At 43.9% G+C, this 19,923-nt stretch overlaps 1 protein-coding gene and 1 non-coding gene across 6 annotated transcripts in view; one reads left to right on the forward strand and one right to left on the reverse strand.

Moving 5' to 3' along the window:
• The window catches only part of SH3D19 (SH3 domain containing 19), a 194,804-nt gene that overhangs the window by 138,694 nt on the left and 36,187 nt on the right, over positions 1–19,923 (reverse strand). The window lies entirely within an intron of this gene.
• Positions 4,257–5,837, forward strand: LOC102414353. The gene is made up of 3 exons (XR_006545699.1): positions 4,257–4,396; positions 5,152–5,312; positions 5,590–5,837. It is a non-coding gene; the product is annotated as an uncharacterized LOC102414353 (transcript).

Consider the following 19,923-nt stretch of genomic DNA (forward strand, 5'->3'; position numbering starts at 1 on the left):
AATGGGGAAAAAAGTTATTTCCTGACTAAAGGGTATAGTTCTTATTATCAGATGAGATATGAGACGTGAGCTAAGTGTGCTACGTGCTGTGCTTAGTTGCTCAGTCGTGTCAGACTCTGTGGGCCCATGCACTGTAGCCCACCAGGCTCCTCTGTCCATGGGATTCTCCAGGCAAGAATACTGGCTGCTGCTGCTGCTAAGTCGCTTCAGTTGTGTCCGACTCTGTGAGACCCCATAGACAGTGGCCCAGCAGGCTCCCCCGTCCCTGGGATTCTCCAGGCAAGAATACTGGAGTGCGTTGCTATTCCCTTCTCCAGAGGATCTTCCCAACCCAGGGATTGAACCCAAGTCTCCCACATTGCAGGTGGATTCTTTACCATCTGAGCCACCAGGGAAGTTCACCCTGTTTTTTTGATCAGTTTTTCCCCTGTGCCTTGATCTCTTGAAAGCTTCAAGTTAAATTAACTCTCTATTTCAGTAATTATAATAATATCATCCTTGATATTTGGAAGTATAATCTCTCCTCTTTATTCTATAGGCCTTCTAATCTCACTCATTTTTATCTTACTCATGATGCCCTTCTGTGCCAAGCAATTGATATGGAACATTAGAGTCTCAGGAACTGTTTTGTCATGCTGCTGCTGCTAAGTCATGTCAGTCGTGTCCGACTCTGTGCGACCCCATAGACGGCAGCCAGCCCACCAGACTCCCATCCCTGGGATTCTCCAGGCAAGAATACTGGAGTGGGTTGCCATTCCCTTCTCCAGGGGAATCTTTCTGACCCAGGGATGGCACCCAGGTCTCCTGCACTACATGCAGCTTCTTTATCATCTGAACTACCAAGGAACAAAAGTTCTCAAAAATCAGTCTGTGGTGAAGCCAGGAATGAAGCTTGACAGCCTGGGCCAGCCCACAGTGCTCTGTCCTCAGCTCCCAAAGCCACTCGCCCCTCCTTTTATAATGAATAAGGTACCAAGTACAAGTCAAAATCTCCAGAGTTACTTCCTTATTCCACCTGTCTCAGCCCAGAGTGTCAGCTCCTTGGAGGCAGGCACGCCCAAGATGCCTGTCCCTTTACAGATCTGCTCCGCAGTTAGCACAATACTTTGTACACCATAAAGACCAGTAAGTATTCCCTGACTTAGGAAGCCAAAGAACCAATTACAACAGGTAGAGACCGAAGCACAAAAGGGCGAGTGAGAAAGCAGAACATATTGGTCAGCTAACTGACTGCCTTATTTCCTCTTTATCTTATCAGTCCTACAGCTATTCTCAAGGCCAAGGACTTGGGGCAGACCTTGGCACGGCCCTTCGTGACCCAAGTTCAGGGACTTGCCTCAGGTCACGACTGGCTGGCACGGCGAGTGGCTGGGGGGCAGAGAGTGGGAGTAGGTGGGAGCAAGCAGGCGGACCCCTGAGACGGGGCAGATGAGGCACAGGGAGCCTGCGAACTCCGCCTCGGCCCACACCAGGGTCTCTGTGCCAACCAAGCCCCGCTCCTCCTAGCACCCACCCCCACTACTCTTCCTCCCTCCACAGGCAGGAGCCCCCGCACCCTGGTCCGCCTGGGCAGCAGGGGGCGCTGAGGCCCTGGCTCCTCCCCCGGGTCCTGCGGCCGCACCCTCCAGGATCTGGCTGGACAGAGTGCGGACCGAAGAAGAGGGGGAAGCCCAGGAGCGCCTGAGTCCCCCTCCTAGGCTGCTGCCTAGATCTCGCCCTGGGATCCGAGTCCAGAAAGCAGGAGGAGACTCTGAGGATAGAAACATGGGCCCTGCGGGCTGCGTCTTCCTACTGCCTCTTCTGTTGGGAATCTCAGGTGAACTCGGGATGAAGAGAGCCCTGGCGGGGGCCTCAGGGACCCTTGTAAATAAGAAGCCATCCTGGGGGTCCCCCACACTGCCCCCTTTCTCTGCAGGCACAGATGAGGAGGAACCCAAGGATCTCGTCAAGTCAAGTAAGGCGCCGCCTCAGGGTCCACGTGCCCGGGGAGCACGGAAAGGGGCCTGGTGCCGAGGAGAGGACACCGGCGTGGGGAGGCAGGGCGGGGGCAGGGTCCCGGGCAGGCCTCCAGGCCTCTCTCTTCTCCGTCGGCAGTCTGCGGGCGGCCTGCGGTTTTATCTGGCATCGTCTCCGGCCTGGAGGCCAACGTGGGGCAGTGGCCCTGGCAGGTCAGCATCCGCCAAGGCTTGTCTCACGTCTGTGCCGCCTCCCTCATCTCAAAGCAGTGGGTGCTGACAGTGGCAAGCTGCTTCCGGTGAGTGCGGGCCCTGCTTAGGGGAGACCCATCAGGGAGGTGGGTGGCTGGGGCTCCTGGGCTAAGGGCAGAGGAGTCTGTCCAGCACTGCCCGAAACAGTACCTGTTCCTAAGAAGGAAGTCCAAATGTTTCCTGCCCTAGCTCTCAGTTCAGGACTAGGCAGGGTTCCTCACATTTGAAAATCATCTTGACTGAAGATCAGATCAGATCAGATCAGTCGCTCAGTTGTGTCCAACTCTTCGCGACCCAATGAATCTCAGCAGGCCAGGCCTCCCTGTCCATCACCAACTCCCGGACTGAAATGAACATCTAAAAAAGTTTCCCACTCTCCCCCATCTAATTCTCTACCCACATCTTGACGCCATTCTGGGTGCATGGTTCTGAGCCCTCTTCCCTCTCTCTAGGTGGCCCTCCTATTCCTATGGCTTAAAAGGTCATAGATCGGTTGATAGCATCCACATTTTCATCAGCAGCTCCTAACTAGTTCTGATGCATTTCTATTCAGCTGTCTCACTGCTATCTCAAAGACAACGTGATCAAATGGGAACTACAATTTTACCGCCACCAATATCCCAAACCTTTCTCTCCCTTTCTTCCCATCTCATGCGATAACATACCCAGTTGCTCAGAAACACGAAGCCTCACTTTCCCTTACCCTCCACATTCACTGCAAACACTTAATTCTTCAGTTTTACTTCCACAAAGTACTCTTGACTCTATAGCACAGCTGTCCTGGACCACTGCAACAGCATAATAGGTTTTTTTTTTTAATTGGAATATAATTGCTATACAACATCATGGTTTCTGTAGTACAATCATATGAATCAACCATACGTATACATACATCCCCTCCCTCTCAATTATCCCTCCCAGCCCCTCATCTCACGTCTCACCCATCAAGACCATCACAGAGCACCGAGCTGAGCTCCCTGTGTTAGCAGCAGCTTCCCACTAGCTGTCTATTTCACACATGGTACGGTTCATATCCATGTTACTCTCTCAATTCATCCCACCCTCTCTTTTCCCCCTCTGTGTCCACCAGTCCCTTCTCTATATCTTACCTCTATTCCTGCCCTGCAAATAGGTTCATCAGTACCCATATTCAGTATTTGTTTTTCTCTTTCTGACTTACTTCACTCTGTATCACAGGCTCTAGGTTCATCCACATCACAACAACTGTTTTTTGCTACCTTTATGCACACAACAAAGTGATTTTTTTTTTTTTATCAGAAGCAAAATCATGTCATTCCTTCCTTCAAATCCTCCAGTCACTGCTCAGGAACCTAGAATAAAATCTGTAAGCCATGAATTACCAGGTATCTGCTTATCTCCACATCAGCCCATTCTACTCCAGGTTTATTTCTATTTCTAGAAAGTGCAGAGCTCTTTCCCACCCTCAGTGCCTTTGCATATGCTGTTTCCTCTGGAATGCTTTTCCTTATAGCTCTTCACATGGCTGACTCCTGCCCTGTGGGACTCAGTTGAAAGGTTCTCTGTTCAACAAGACCTTCCCTGATCCAATTCATAGGCTCTTCCCTCATCTTTTACTTTCTACCTTAAAATCCTGTTGATTTTCTTCATAAGATTTTTCACACTTAAAAATTTTATACTTGTTCACTTGTGTGTTGTCTCTGCCTCCCTCCCTCTCTCCCAACCTCTCTATCTTTCTTGACACAGACATACAACCCTTGAGACCAAAAGCCCTATGACAGCCAGATGCTAAGTTTCATTTATATATTCAGGAGATACTAAGCACTTATTGAAGAAACGATGCTTAGCCAGGTGAAAAATGCAACCTCCAGAACTATGGGCTCTGCTGGGGCTGAGGCACAAGAAACCCATGCTACTTGTTCTGCTCCTTCTCAGGTCGAAGGACACCAGAAAATATGAGGTTCTGGTGGGATCACTTCAGGTCTCTGGCTACCAAGGCTCCAAAACAACGATCATCCCTGTGTCCAGGATTATTCCCTACCCTGATGTCCAGGGACACGCATCTAGTGCCATCGCTGTGGCAGAGCTGGCCCGCCCACTTTCCTTCAGCCCCCTTGTCCTGCCCATCTGTCTCCCGACATCAGCAGTCCAGCTGAAGAACGCCACCTCCTGCTGGGTGACTGGATGGGACAATTCTGGGATAGTCCAATGTGAGGATAAGTAGACTTTCTGAGCTCGGTTTGCTCCACTGGCCTTCCCTCCCCCTACTCGCTATCCCACTCCTGGCACAAGATACGGTGTGCTCTCCCTCTCCAGCAACTGATCCGAAGGACTGCAGACTTCAGTGCTCCTCTAACCCCCAGCTTCCCTCTGCGTCCTCCATACTTCTGCTGCTAGGATTACTCTGCTTATTCACAGCAGCTTTTGCTCCTATTTCACAATACTGCTAAGACCTTAAAAGTGAAAAGGCCAAGGCATTGAACTTAATGAGAGCAGGGTTCCCAGTTCTCCTCCAGCACCTGGTAGAACGTGTGTGGGCTGGCGGACGGGGAAGCAGACATGAACATGGATCCTCAGCAGGTCCCGAGTCAGACTGAGAGGATTTCACACCAGCAGTCTTGACTCTCTCAGTGTATCAGATCCACCTTCTTACGTTCTTTGGAACATAAAAAGTACATGTCAAACAACATAATCTCACATCTTCATTATCGTACATTTTCCCAAATCAAAAGATTCTTCGGCTCTCTGTGGTATCTGAGCAGGAACAACTGCCTTTAGTCTTATTCAGACCTAGGGACTGCAGCCATGAGACCATGTGCCAAATGAGAAATCAGAGTAGTGCCTATGATGGGGGGCAGAAACTTGAAATCAGAGATATCCCTGAAAATTAAAGGCATGAAATTGTATCCAAAGCTGAAAGTTGCTTCCTAATTTTTAAGACAGCTTTGCCTTTTTGACCTTACAGCCATGACACCACCTTACACACTGAAGGAGCTAAAAGTGCAACGCATCGATCTCCAGACATGCAAGAAATATCAGAAAGAAAGCTTGTTACGAGGAGTCGAGCCCATCAGTGAAGCCATGATCTGTTCCCGGCTCCCAGTGGGGGAGCCAGATATGTGTATAGTAAGAATCCCTTCCCACAGGCACAGAGCTCCGCCTGTCCCCAGCATGCTTCCTCCATGTCTTGTAGCTCTGTGGGCCCAGATGAACCCAGGAGTGCCGGGACAGGCCCAGACTCCACAGCTCTCGGTGTCCCCAGGGTGCTTCCCCCATGTCTCGTAGCTCTTGTGGGCCCGGGTGAACCCAGGGGTCCTGGGACAGGCCCGGACTCCACAACTCTTGGCTGAACTATGAGTCTCTTGCCCTGTGCATGCGTAGCCATATGTCGTCTCTCCTTCAGGCCAGGAGAGGAGATCCCCTGATGTGCAGAGTGAAGGACTTCTGGGTTCTAGCAGGAGTGATGAGCTGGGGATCAAACTGCATCGGAATCGACAAGCCTGGAGTATTTACAAGCATCAGTTTCTACAAGTCTTGGATTGAGAAGTCAGCCATCTCACATGCTGACCTTTCTGCTACCCCCAGGTCAGACTTCTCCAGGTTCTTCCCGGTAATGCTTCTGCCTCTCATATTCCTGGGGCCACCCTAACTAGCTGAGGGAGAAAGAGGAAATGCTTTAAGTTGAGGATTTTGAGGAGAGATTTTGAAGATTCAGCAAGAAAGAAGCAGGTCAGCTACCTCTAAGCACAGCCCCCAGGAGCCAAATCCGCTTGCTGCCTTGTCTCCTATAGGTCAACATGGAAAGCAAGTTCCCCCGTGTGAATAAAGTTTGGTTGATTCTATTATTTCTCATATTCATTTTTAACATGAAACTGGAGTCGGGGCCTGGAGAAATACAGAAGCAAAGAACTTTAGGGCTGAAAGGGATCTGGAAATCCCTGACCCAATCAGTCCCCCACATTCTACAGAAGCAGTAGCTAGGGTCCAGAGAGGTGAAATACCTTGCCCTTGGCTGAATTCAGTGAAAACCATCCAATCTGGGACTAGACTGAGTTCTAAAGAAAAATCAGGGACTCGGAGAACTAGCAGGTTTCAGTGGAAGCACATTAGGCAAGAGGAGCCTAGCACAGCATGTTAGCTATCTACTGCTGTATAACAAATTACCCCCAAACTGGAGACAACATCTACTATCTCTCAGTGTCTGTGAATCAGGGAGACTTAACTAGGTAGTTCCTGCTAACGGTGTTTCAAGAGGCTGCTTGCTGCAAACTGCAGTCATCTTCAAGTTCAACTACTGGCAGGAAGAACCTACTTCAGGGTCACTCTCAGAGGCCTCTCTGTGGGGAGAGAGGGCAGTTGGTGTCACACACAGTGAGGATCCAAGATAAAGTGACAGAGAACACCCCAAACAGAAGCTGCAGTCTTTCTATAACCAGAAAGACATCTCATTACTTCTGTTGTATTCTATTCTTTAGAAGTGACTCGACAAGGTGTAAGTATCAGGAGGCAAGAATCACCGCAGACACAATGGCCACCTTCTCCAAATGCAATAGGGAAGGGTCTGGAGGGGAAAACTGACTCTCTCTAGCAGTCAAACATTAAGCAGAGGCCTGGGGCGGGGCTAAATTGAAGTTTGGGCAGAGGGTATTTCTGAGTCTCCTGTTCATCCCACTGAGAGCACTGCATGGTTGTACTAAGAACTGTATGGCTGCTTGAATCCCATCCTTTTCTTGATATATGAAGAGCTGCTAAGAACACGAGATTTTACGCTGGCCAGCAGTGAGTTAATTTATCAATTTCATAAGATACTGATTAAAATGATTCAGGATATTCCATATTACTAGACAAATAATAGTGAAAAACAATTAGGAGTTTCAGGAAGACGGTAAAATGAACGGCAGCAAAGTGAACATTTCTTGCTCAAATTTCATTCAATACCAATAAAATCAGTTTGAAAATGAAAATTTTCATTAATAACTGCAAAGATAAGATAGTTACATAAAAATAAGGAAGTTAAATCTGGGCCATCAAAAATCCTTCCAGACATGAAGAAAATAGTTAAGAACATTGAAAAAAATTAATTTCCCCAATGCAAAAATTATGCAAAATATAAGCAGGATTCAAAGACCAATTACAATCTATCCTCAAAAGAACACTGTGCATGTTTATAAGATCTCAGGATTTATTTTTTAGATGACAGCACTACAGAATTGCAAGCAAGGCATAACTGGCACTGGAAAAGTGCTTCAGCAGAAGATGAACTTGTTAAATATATGAGACACTAAATAAGTAAGAAATGACAAAAGAATATGGTGAAGAGGATGGACCTAAAGATCCACCCTAGGCTGCAAAAGGAGAGAGACTCTTAGTCTGATGAAGATAACCTTTGTATTTATTTAGAAAAACATGTTCTATTAAAGCCAAGAAATCAAGTAAAGAGATAAAAACAGGTTTTAAAATCATAAAATAGTTGGAAGTTACTTTAGAAGTTGTTTGATACAACTCTCAGCTCAAGGCGTTATGTTTGCTTGTTTCACACGCCTGATGTCTTAGGTAATACTTTTTAATACCGTAGCACCGGAAAACTAACTAACCACTCACTGGCCTTTGGTGATGGGGGAATGGGAACTACACAGCACCGCCCTACCAACTGCTCACCAAAATCTTCAAAACCTGAAACTTAACAAGTAAAACATACACATAATGAATGAGATGAAAAAGAGTTTTCTGTACAAAGGATGCACAAAATATCAGTAAATACATGATTCTGTGTTTTAGGAATAAGCTAAACATGGAGATTTGGGTATAATCTCAAGGCAGCATACCAGGAATGAGACCCATACTGGGGAAAGCTTAAGTGTTACCAACAGTATTTGGCACTAACTGAAGAACATCATTAGGAAGAGGAAGGGTCTCCACATGGAATCGAAGAAAACAAAAGCCAGATGCCTTTGTGTTCATCAGACCCTGGGCTGTAAAAGGAGAGAGACTCTGAGTCTGATAAACATAAACTTTGTATTTATTTAGAAAAACATGTTCTGTTTTGGAGAAGCACTCTTTCACCCAGTTCTTTTTAGAAGAAGGGATATTTCATCCTCTTGAGTGAAATGCTTGTAGAGATTTGCCAGTTCCACTTGTTCTGATCTTTGAAGCCTCTTCAAACCATCACTCTTTTTTACTAATTTGGTTTCCCTACTCAACATCAAGAAGATGTGCCCAGGTAGGGAAAAATTAAAATGCCAAATGAAAAACACGAATAGTCCTCATTGCAAATCAACATCCTGGTTTATGCACAAGTCTCTTAAATTTTAGTGAGTCAGTCTCTTGAATTTAATCTATTCTAGGTGCTCTGACAAGAATTTCAGAAGCTAAAAAGCTGAGTCCAGAGTCTAGGCTGAGATGACTTGAGCCAAGTCCTGCTGCCTGCCAAAGTGGTTTCTCTGGGTGTCATGACATCTTTATCTCACCTCCAACTATGGCAGGAACTTGTATTCACTTTATATCTTCTTTGTATCAATTACTATACCGGCCACTTTAAAAATTATCTTATCTGGCCCTAACAACTCAAGAAGGCATTATTTATTCCACTTTTACAAATGAAAACACACACACAACAACAACAACTGAGGATCAAAGAGGTTAAGTAACTTGCTAAGTTCACACACTGAATATTTAACAGATTTATTCAGGACTGTCTGACTCAAAAGATTCGGCTCCTTCCACTATACCAAATTACCTCCATTCACTATTAGTAAGCTCTATTAAAGACCTTTGTACAACTCCAAAATCACACCTGCCCGTTGATTCTAGTTATTCGTGCCTCTTGCTATATTCCTTCAGAAACTGACTGCACACAGCTTTACTTCTTCTGAATAGGTGAGAACAACCTTGAGAAGAGAAAAACTGCCGTCATCATCTTCCTGATCTGCTAACAGTATCTATTATACTGTATTGAAAGAGAAAGTATCAAATCTTATTTTCTAAATAACAAAATGAAAGCAATAGACTAAGAAAGCTAGCTGTCAAAAGGGAAAGGAAAAATTCATTTATTATAAATTCAAGTGAATAAACAAAAAATATTTTACTTTAGTGATCAAAAGAACAGAAGCAACTCCTGCAAAGGGAGACTGATTAAAAGGCAGCAGGACCCAGGGCACATAGGCAGGAGCTCAGAGCAGGACTGTCCCTGTGGAGAAAGTGAGTGCAGGCCAGTGAGGCAAAGGGCAGGAAGAGGAAGAGGGCTGTCTCTAGAAGGTTGTGCAGGCCTTGGCCCTGACATAAATGCCAAGTATATGCGCTAGTTCCAAGACATACTGTTTAGTGGAAAATAAGACCGAACTGGATCTTTGAATAGAGGGCACAGCTGTCTGTGGCTGCCAGGCCAGGGCCTGCGACACACTGGCTAGAGAAATCAGTAATTCTTTAGAAGACTTTCATAAAGGGATTTACCCATTTTCCAGTATGAGAGACTGATCTGATAGAATTAGAAAGGAGACAATGGAATCCATCTACCTTTCCTGGAACCACAGATAAAAAGCTAAAACCCCTGCAAATGTACTCCTGCCCCTGTTTTGTTCTCAGGGTGCGCAAGAGAAGACTGCAACCTGCAGCGGCATCCTTACTCTACAGCCGTGGTTCTCAACCAGGGGTGGTGACTCTGCGCTCCACTTCTCCCCACCGGTGACATTTCTGGTTGTCACAACTAGGGGTGGGTGGTACTCCTGACATCCAGCAGGTTAAAGCCAGAGATGCTGCTTAACATCCCCCGATTCACAGGACAGCCCCCCACAAGAAAGAATCACCTGGCCTCAAACATCCACAGTGCCAAGGCTGAGAAATCCTGGTCTATAGGCACCGTTAACATCAATCTAAGCCATCACCAAGAGGACCTGCTTGACAGAATTAAGACAGGACTTAAAACTGGGATATTATTTCAACAAAAACACTAATAAAAACAGTGGCTACTATTTATTGTTTTGTGCTTAAATAGTCTAAGTACTTGCCCCCTGTATCTCATTTAATTCCTACCCAAATCTTGTGGGGTATATGTAATTCCCATTTTGCAGAGATGAAAAGGCAACTAGGCAACAAGCCATGTGGCAACTAATAAAGCTTTCACCAACACCACCATGTTGCCACTTCCCAAACCAACAGAGGTATTTGAAGATAACGTTAATGATAGCAGGGTAACAGTCTGGGAACAGAGAATCTAGGACCCAAAGATAGGGCATGATGAGACAGACACAGAGCTGGAAGAGGAAAATCTCTAGAATGGACATTAAACACTTACTCTTTTGCTTCAACTCGTACTTTCTTTCTTAGAAGAAGCAAAGGAGTATTAAAATGGGAGACCCACCCAAAATGTTTCTTGATGGCTAAATCAAAAATAAGAAAGTATTTGTAGAGGGATAACAGAGGCAATAGACAAAGACAAATAAATACAAATAGATAAGCAATTCATAAATCAATGTTACATCTGCAAAGAAACTTTGAGAGCATCAGCTGATTCTAGTGCCTTCATGGCACAACAGGAAAACACAGGCCTTAGGGGAAAGGTGACTTCTTTAAGGTCGTGCAGTCATCACCATGGAAATAACAGTACTATGGGCTGAAGACCAGAGATTTCTCCAATATGGTACAAGAGTTTAGCTTTTTGGTCACCCCATGAAGCTTGTGGGATCTCAGTTCCCAGACCAGGGACTGAACCTGGGACCATGGCAGTGAAAGTGCCGAGTCCTAACCAGTGGACCGCCAGGGAATTCCCAAGAGTTTAGCTTAGATTTAGAAAGGACTCATGGGTTCTCATTCTTGTAAGAATGGACATTTGCTTACATAACTCACTATTACTGTTACACCTATCAAAATTAACAATAACTCTTTCATACCACCTAATACCCAGTTAACGATCAAATTTCCTTGATCGTATCAAAATGCTTTCTTAGAGCTTATGTGTTAAATCACGACCCAAGCCCCTCAAGCAATCACAAATGAAGACAACCAGATTTGCAAAACATCAATTAGGTTACAATTTACAGTCATGGCAGTAGGTAAACAAATGGAGGAAGGATTAATTTTTTTTGAAGTGTCCACTTCTAACATCTGAAAAACGTATTGCAAGAGGTAGACGCCTTACTGTCCTGAGACACAGCACATGTGGCACTTCCCCACCGCAACAGTCCCTGTGGCTGAGCTGGCCATATCCCTGCGTGCTTGTCACGCACGAGGGCACAGACGCAAGGGCATCATACTGCAAGGACACGTAGAGTCCATCGCCATGAAACTACGGCCTGGTAGGAAAAGATCAACTGTTCAAATTCTTTGGAAAAAACTTGAGTAGTTTACAGTGGGACAGAATGAAAAGACATGGAGGGTGGCTGGGCCATCCTGCCGGCAGAGGACCAGGGTGAGGATTTGGAACAGCTGCCCTGAGCTCTCGAGACGTTGTGGATTCAAAGCCCCCGGTCAGCTCTGGGCTCCAGCTCTGGGCTGCAGTCTGTCCAAGCACAGCCCCAGAGGTCCTCTCACTCCGCTCTCCTCACTCTTCTCAGATACCTGCAGTGGTTTGCTGAGGCTGTCATAACAAAGTACCACAAAGGGGGCTTCAAGACCAGAAATGTGTTCTCTCACAGTTTTAGACGTGAGAAGTCTGAGATTAAGAGGTCAGCGGGGGGAGGGGGGTTCCTTCAGAGCGATGAAAGGGACAATCTGATCCAGGTTTCCTGGGCCTTCTTCCCTCTCTGTGTCTGTCTGCATTCAAATGTCCTCTTCCTATAAGGACACCATCATACTGGGTTAAGGCCTATTGTAATGATCTCATTTTGGGCTTCCCAGGTGCTTAGTGGTAAAGAATCCACCTGCCAACGCAGGAAGTGAGTGTTCGATCTCTGGGTCAGGAAGATCCCTTGGAGAAGGAAATGGCAACTCACTCCAGTATTCTTGCCTGGTGAATCCCATGGAGAGAGGAGCCTGGCGGGCTACAGTCCATGTGTTGGCGAAGAGTCAGACACGACTGAGTGACTCAGCACACATACACACGACCTCATCTTAACCTCAATTACCTCTGTTAGAGACACTATCTAAAAATTTGATCACATTCTAAGGTACTTGGGGTTTGGACTGCAACTATACAACTATAGAGTGGGGAGATACATTTTGGCCCACACAATACCTTTAAAACAATCTCTCACTGTTTAAGCTAGCTTAAGTGAGTCTCTGTTGCTTATAACTGAATAATAATAACCAAAACAGCTACACTTTCTGGTATTTTTTAAAATTATTAAGGTGTTTTTTTTTTCAAAATTCATAAAAGTTTAAGATATAAGAGAGCAACAACATGCTTTAACACTACTAAATGCTGCCTCTGCAGACTTAGCACCTATAAACAATGGGGACAGGAAACACGAAAGGCGCAGAGAGAAATTCTGTGGCAGAGGCAGTACTGAAGCTTTCCATTTCCTAGCAACCAGGAGTGCTGGCCGCTGACAGCTCAAAGGCAAGTCCATTCCAAGGCTGCCACCAGAGACATCTTTCTCCCCAGGTAATGCCCCCTCCAGGAGGCCACCTGCACCCAGTCCTTTAGAAGTTCAAGGATCCAGCCTTCCCGTCTCATTTCAGGGCATCTTTGAAGGGCCATCCAAGCTCCAGAGCAACCTGTGGGATTGGCTGAGGCCTCTGTTGCCAATGCATCACAATGCCTTTGCCCAATCCTGTTTCTATTCCCCCCAACCCCCACCAAGGTGTTGATCCTAAGACTCCTTCCCAATAAACTTCCTGCACACACACCTCTGACTTACAGTCTGTTTCCCAGAAAATCTAACTTGCAATACATTCTATAACTAACACTGTAATGGAAGATGGAAAAAAAACAAAAAAAAAAATTAGAAAATATTAGCTGGGTTTTGGGTTAATTTCCTCTTTTTCATTTCTTTTGTGAAGAATCCTGCTGATCCTCCATTTCCTTACTAGAGACAGGGCTCCACTCCTTTCCGAGCCCTCCAACCTGCCCTGGGCAGCAGCAACTGTGCCCACCGCTCACCCCTCCCCGCCCCTAGAGGCAAAAGCCCCAGACACTTTGCCCCCCTGGACAGCAGGGGGCACCTCAAGCCCAGTGCCTCTCTTGGGTCCCACAGCTGCACTTCTCAAGTCTGGTCTCTTCAGCTCCTGGCCAGGGTGAGGACCCAGGAGGAGGCGGATACAGCTGAGGATCTAACCAGGAGAGAAGGCCGGTCCTGCCCTCTTCTGAGGCTGCTCCCCAGCTGGCCTCACCCTGGAAGCCTGAGTCCAGAGAGCAGGAAGTGCTGACACTGAGGAGAGAAATATGGGTCCCGGGGGCTGTGCCTTCCTGCTGTCCCTTCTGCTGGGTGAGCCCCTGAGGTGGAGGTGGGGGGAGGCAGACAGTTTTTGGCTCAAGAAATTACCATATAGGCTACTAGGACACTGCACACATGAGATGTGACTTCTGAAGGGTGTGCCCTGAGAAAGTCTGAGGGGACCCTGTGTGCCAGGCTCCAAACAAATCAGGGCTCTTGGAAGTGACAGTAAACACAAAGATCCCTGCCCTGGGGAGGGGGGTGGGGTTACAGTCAAAGCAAGTAGCAAATATGTAAATTATAAGGCAGGTTAGAAAGCAGTAAATACTGTGACCTGAAAGCGACCTCTAGAGTGTCGAGAGGCATTATATTTTAAACAGGGTGGATCAGGAAAGTTTCTGTAAGAAGCTATTGGATCCAAGACTTGGAGGAGATGAGTGATTTGGCTAAAAAAAATCAAGGAAAATAGTAATTCAAGCAAATGGAACTGAAAGTACAAACGCCTGTCCTTGATTTCAGGAATTATACTGTTCGTTTATTTTTCCAGCCCATGGTGATTTAAAGGCAGGATTGGCTGAGGGTAGCAAAAAGATAATAGGTAGCAGAAAAGAAAGAGACACAGATACTGCAAAATGCTAGTACAGTTAAAGAAAACACGACAAAAGTAAACAGCGTATACACCTTAAAAACATCTGAAGGCATGAATGTATTTACAACCTCACATACTTGATAGTCCTGAAGGAGACGGTGAATTGTTAAGTAAAAGTTGAATTATGTTACATATATGCTGCTAAAAAGTCACGTAAGTATGTAATTAGCAAGATTTCTAATAGGTAGATATAAAAATTTGGCCTTTAACACCAATCTGAGAAATTGAAGTCACAGAAAGCCTTTCTATTCAGAAAACCTGGATATATAATAGGTGTTGTTGTATATTATATATATGTGTTGTTATATATTAATGATGCAGTGTATTTGTTTTAGGGTCTTTCATATCCTCTTTCCAAAAGAAAACCCTCCAGTCAGGTGAGTGGTTTCCACTTGGGTCCAAAACTGCTGGGTCTGGAACTGGAATAGGACAGAGAATGGAGGCTAGGGAGGACTCAGGTCCTGGAGATGGATGGGAGTTTGGAGACGATGAGAAGATGGGGATCAGAAGAACAGGACAACCAGACTTTCATGTTTCTCTCTCCTCTTCCTCTAGTGTGTGGACGACCTGTATACTCAGGCCGTGTTGCGGGTGGCAAGGATGCCGCCGCCATGCGCTGGCCTTGGCAGGTCAGCCTGCAGCTCTCCACCTCCCACGTCTGTGGGGGCTCCCTCCTCAGTGACAGGTGGATAGTCACGGCAGCACACTGCTTACAAACGTGAGTTCCCGCTGGTGATTAGACACACGGAGGTAGGTTCTCAATAAATAACTGAACAAATTCATGAATGAACCAACAGACAAAGGCAAGTTCCAAGACAAGCAGGCAGAAGGAAACCTAGGTCATCTTGGACCCAGGACGGGGCACAGAGGTAAAAACAAACAAAAAAAAAGAATGATGTAAGTGGTCACTATATTAGAAATTTTTCTTACTTATCACCAAATCACCTCCTAAACACCAGTCAGGAGCTCTGTCTTAAGCTGTTTCGGGTCACAAACACAATCTGTGAGAGAAGCAAGGTACCATGTGGTGAGCAGCCGTGAAGAAAGATGTCTCCAGCCAACGGCTGATGAAGACGTGACAGCCCCTCTCTGAGTCGAGACTAGAGACGACACTGCGCACCAGCTTCAGGTTAGCCTGTTCAGAAGGAACCAGACTCCTGACGAACACACACTGTGAAAGGTTTGCTGTTTGCAGCCTGTAAGCTTTATGGTAATTCGTTGTGTCACAATAGATGACATATATAAAGAACGAAACAACCAAACCTTTCAATAACAAAAAGTTCAAATAAAGTAATAACTTCAAAATGCTGAGAGAATTCCAACTTAGAAGTCTACCCATATCTACAAACTATCCAACAAGTGCAGCGGAGAAGTAAGCCATTCTCAGATATACAAAGCAGCAACAGTGTGGGCAGCAGCTGCCAGGCACAAGTCCTCAGGAAGCCACAGTGAGTATGCTTCACCAAAATGAAGGAGGGAAAACACAGAATCAAAAAAAACAAAAACAGAAACAGAATACAACACAGAAGAGAACCCTCAAGAAAATCATAAAGAAAAGTACCAAGATTGGAGTTATAGGGCAGAGGTCTTAAAAAAAAGTACAGTATCGATAGAATGCCTAACCGTATCAACATACTGAGAGACTTTCACTTTTGGCAGACAGTTGGGGAAAACTGATGAGGTAGTGACAGGTACACAGAAAACTAAAAAAGCAAATAAGTGAGACCATATTATTAGCTCCAGAAGAAGCAAAAAGTTTTACAAGAAATATAATTACAGTACCAAACCTTGGCAGGAGGTGAATGTTTTCATAGTCACAAAACATACCTATTAAATAGTAATCTGACAAAAAGTTATCATAGATTAGGAGGATGGTGAAAGGAAGTGGGTGAAGTGGCTGTAATTGTTGGTTCAATCCTCACCATGTACATAAGAATACAATGTTCTAAAATTGAAAAAACAATTAATGGCAATATATAGGGTTTCTTAAAAATATAGGGAAAATGCTAGAAGAAAGAGCTACCAGTTGAAAGTGATCGCTTTTGGATAGCAAGAATTGAGGGCAGCAGGGCAGAGAATGTCTGTCATTCATTTATTTTGTAAATCTTATGAAACGACTTGACATTTTAAATTACATGAACACACAGACACACACATATATAAACTTGGTGGTTATATTTTGCTTTAAATTCTTAGGAAGAAATAAAGGTCTAGTGCTCAGAAATCAAAACTGAAAATAAAACAACAATAACTACTAAGCATATTTGTGATGGCTGAAACAATGGAGAACAGCAGAGGTGACTAAAAGAATGAGAGAAAAACTAAGACAAAAGTCTGGCCATTAGAATGAAAAAGCATACCACAGAAACAGTAGACAACAAAAGAAAGAGTGGTCAGGGAGGTGGGGTAGGAGAAGAGGAGACATACAAAACCTAGGCCAAGCTGGAAGCAGCCTGGTTAATTCCAAGTCTGTTACCCTCCTTTCTTCCCCAAAGACTCAACCACACAAAGGCAGCTTGCTGTGACCCAGCTATAAGCAGAGAAGCACAATCCACTTTTATTCTCCTCTTTCTCTTCCCCTCAGGACATGGATTCCTTTCCTGTACACTGTGCGGCTGGGGTCAGTTGATAGGGACAATCTAGATGAAGGCGTGATACATCGTGTGAACAGAATTGTCATCCATCCCACATACAGTAATGTCAGTGGAGACATTGCCCTGTTGAGGCTGTTCTCTAGAGTCACCTACAGTTCTTCCATCCTGCCCATTTGCTTGTCCAATGTCAAAAAGAAGCGGTTGATAATCCCAGACTCTTGCTGGGTGACTGGATGGGGAAAACTGAAAGAAGAAGGTGAGAATGCACACAACAAGGGGGTGCTTTATACATCACCTTCTTGTACCCACTTCAGGGTATTCATATTCTGGGCATTTCAATACTGTAGCAAAGATTTTCTACAAAACCAGATCACTGACACTCTCCAGAAGTTTTCAAATAAAATATCTGCCTATTTATATGACTATTAACCCATATTTTGGCTAGAATCTAGCTATATTGGTAAGAACAAATACTAACAATTTATATATATATTTATTTAACTACTTGTTTTTTAATACTAACAATTTAAATACATAATTACCTCTCTGAAACAGAGGTTAACAAATCTGATTTAAAGTTTGAAAAGAGTCTAGTGCTTATTTAATCTGTTTTCAAAGTGTTGTGTCAACTCTTTGAATACTTTAGAATATTCACATTTTTACTTAATCAAAATATATCAGAATTTCTCTTTATCTAGAACATTAAGAATGCCCCAGGTGGGCGATCAAAAAATCGCAAACAGAATATTTAATTATGCATTGTTTTAGATTAACTATGCCACAAAACTGTTCCATTAGCCAACATGATGAGAAAGTGACTGTATTCTGCTTTTGGATTACCATTCCGAGATGTCTGCATATCATGACTGAATGTTGTCCCTACCGTTCCAGGTTACTATTCCTTTCATTCCTATTTATCTCTACAGATGCTGATTATCCTACCATACTCCAGGAAGCAGAAGTACCCATCATTAAACGCCAGAAATGTGAAAACATCTACAACCCATTGGGCTCCTTCTTGCCGCAAATACAGCCAGTCATCGAGGAAACCATGATTTGTGCCGGTGATCTTAAGAAACGGAAGGATACCTGCCAGGTTAGGGTTTGCTCTTGAAATTTTTAATTTTAACATGACATCTTAATTTGGTTCCAGGTTTGCCCATCTGTAAACAACAGTGAATTGGGAATCAGAGACAAGCGTTCTTACAAAAATTCTTCTTTGCATCTGGATAAATCACTTAAACTTTATCTATTAATTTAATCTCTTCAACTATTGATCTAGAGTAATGCTAACCACTGGTGTTTGGGTTTTCAGAGTCTCATATGTTTTCATAAATATATTAAGAGGTTAACATAGAAATGCCAACTTTTAAATTTTTTCAAGGAAGAAACATTTCATTGTACACTTAAAATGTGTCATTCCATTGTCTCCTGATCATAACTGTCTGATGAAAAATCGGCAATCATTTGTGTCTCCCTCCATTGGGTGTAATGTACTGTTCTCTGGCTTCATCCAATATATTTTCATTCATATTGGATTGTTAGAAGTTTGAATCATATGCTAGGTGTGGTTTTCTTTGTCTTTATCCTTTTTGGGATTCACTGAGTTGTTATTTTAATCTATTCTTTTCAGTTCAGTTCAGTTGCTCAGTCGTGTCCGACTCTTTGCGATCCCATGGACTGCAGCACACCAGGCCTCCCTGTCCATCACCAACTCCTGGAGTCCACCCAAACCCATGTCCATTGAGTCGGTGATGCCATCCAACCATCTCATCCTCTGTCATCCCCTTCTCCCCTTCTCCCCCTGCCTTCAATCTTTCCCAGCATCACGGTCTTTTCAAATGAGTCAGCTCTTTGCATCAGGTGGCCAAAATATTGGAGTTTCCGCTTCAACACCAGTCCTTCCAATGAACACCCAGGACTGATCTCCTTTAGGATGGACTGGTTGGATCTCCTTGCAGTCCAAGGGACTCTCAAGAATCTTCTCCAACACCACAGTTCAAAAGCATCAACTCTTCGGTGCTCAGCTTTCTTTATAGTCCAACTCTCACATCCACACATGACTACTGGAAAAACCATAGCCTTGACTAGATGGACCTTTGTTGGCAAAGTAATGTCTCTGCTTTTTAATATGCTGTCTAATCTATTCTTTTACCTTTCATCAAAATTTGGGAAAATTTCATTCATGATTTCTTCAACTATTTTTCTGCCTCATTTCTTTCTTTTCTTCTTCTAGTTAAAACTGGAAGTTTATAAGTTATACCTTTTGATATTTTCACACAAGTCCCTAATACTCTTTGTCTAATTTTTACCCTTTTCTGTTTTTCAAATTTGATACTTTAAATTAACCTATATTCCAAGTCTAATTTTTACCCTTTTCTGTTTTTCAAATTTGATACTTTAAATTAATCTATATTCCTATGCTTCTTTCTTCTGCCATCTACATTTTCTGCTAGGTTCATCTAGTGAGATTTTTATTTCAGATATTTTTATTTTTCAGTTCTAAAACCACCACTTGGGTTTTACTTCCTCTCTCTTTTACACACATGCGCACATTCTTCTACATCTCTGCCAAAATTTCCTAACTATATATTCATGATTAAAAAAATCAATCAATGTACAGTGACACAACTTCACACCCACTAGGATGACTATAATCAAGACAGATAATAATAAGGGTTGGCAAAGAATTGGAATCTTCATATACCTAGTTAAAATGTAAAATGGTACAGTCATTCTAGAAAACCTCAAAAGGTTAAGTATAGACTTATACACACACACACGTAAAAGTATAGACTTACCATATAATTTAGAAATTCCACTACAAAGTAAACACCCAAGAAAAATGAAAACATACATCCATATAAAAATTTGTACATGATATTCACTGCACCAATATTTATAGTAGCCAAAAAGTAAAAAGTAAAATGTCCATCAACTGATGACTAGATAAACAAAAAAGTGGTATGTCAATATATTATTATTCAGTCATGAAAAAGGGATGGAGTACATACACACACTATGAACCCCAAAAAGAGTATGCTAAGTGAATGAAGAGAGACATAAAAAGTCATATTTTATATGGTTTCTTTTATACAAAATGTTCATAATATGCAAATCCATGGAGAAAGAAAGTAGATAATTGGTTGGCCTAGGGCTGGAAGGAATGGGAGGAAAAGGGTGAC

This window comes from Bubalus bubalis, chromosome 17, assembly GCF_019923935.1.
Source record: "Bubalus bubalis isolate 160015118507 breed Murrah chromosome 17, NDDB_SH_1, whole genome shotgun sequence".
NCBI lineage: Eukaryota > Metazoa > Chordata > Mammalia > Artiodactyla > Bovidae > Bubalus > Bubalus bubalis.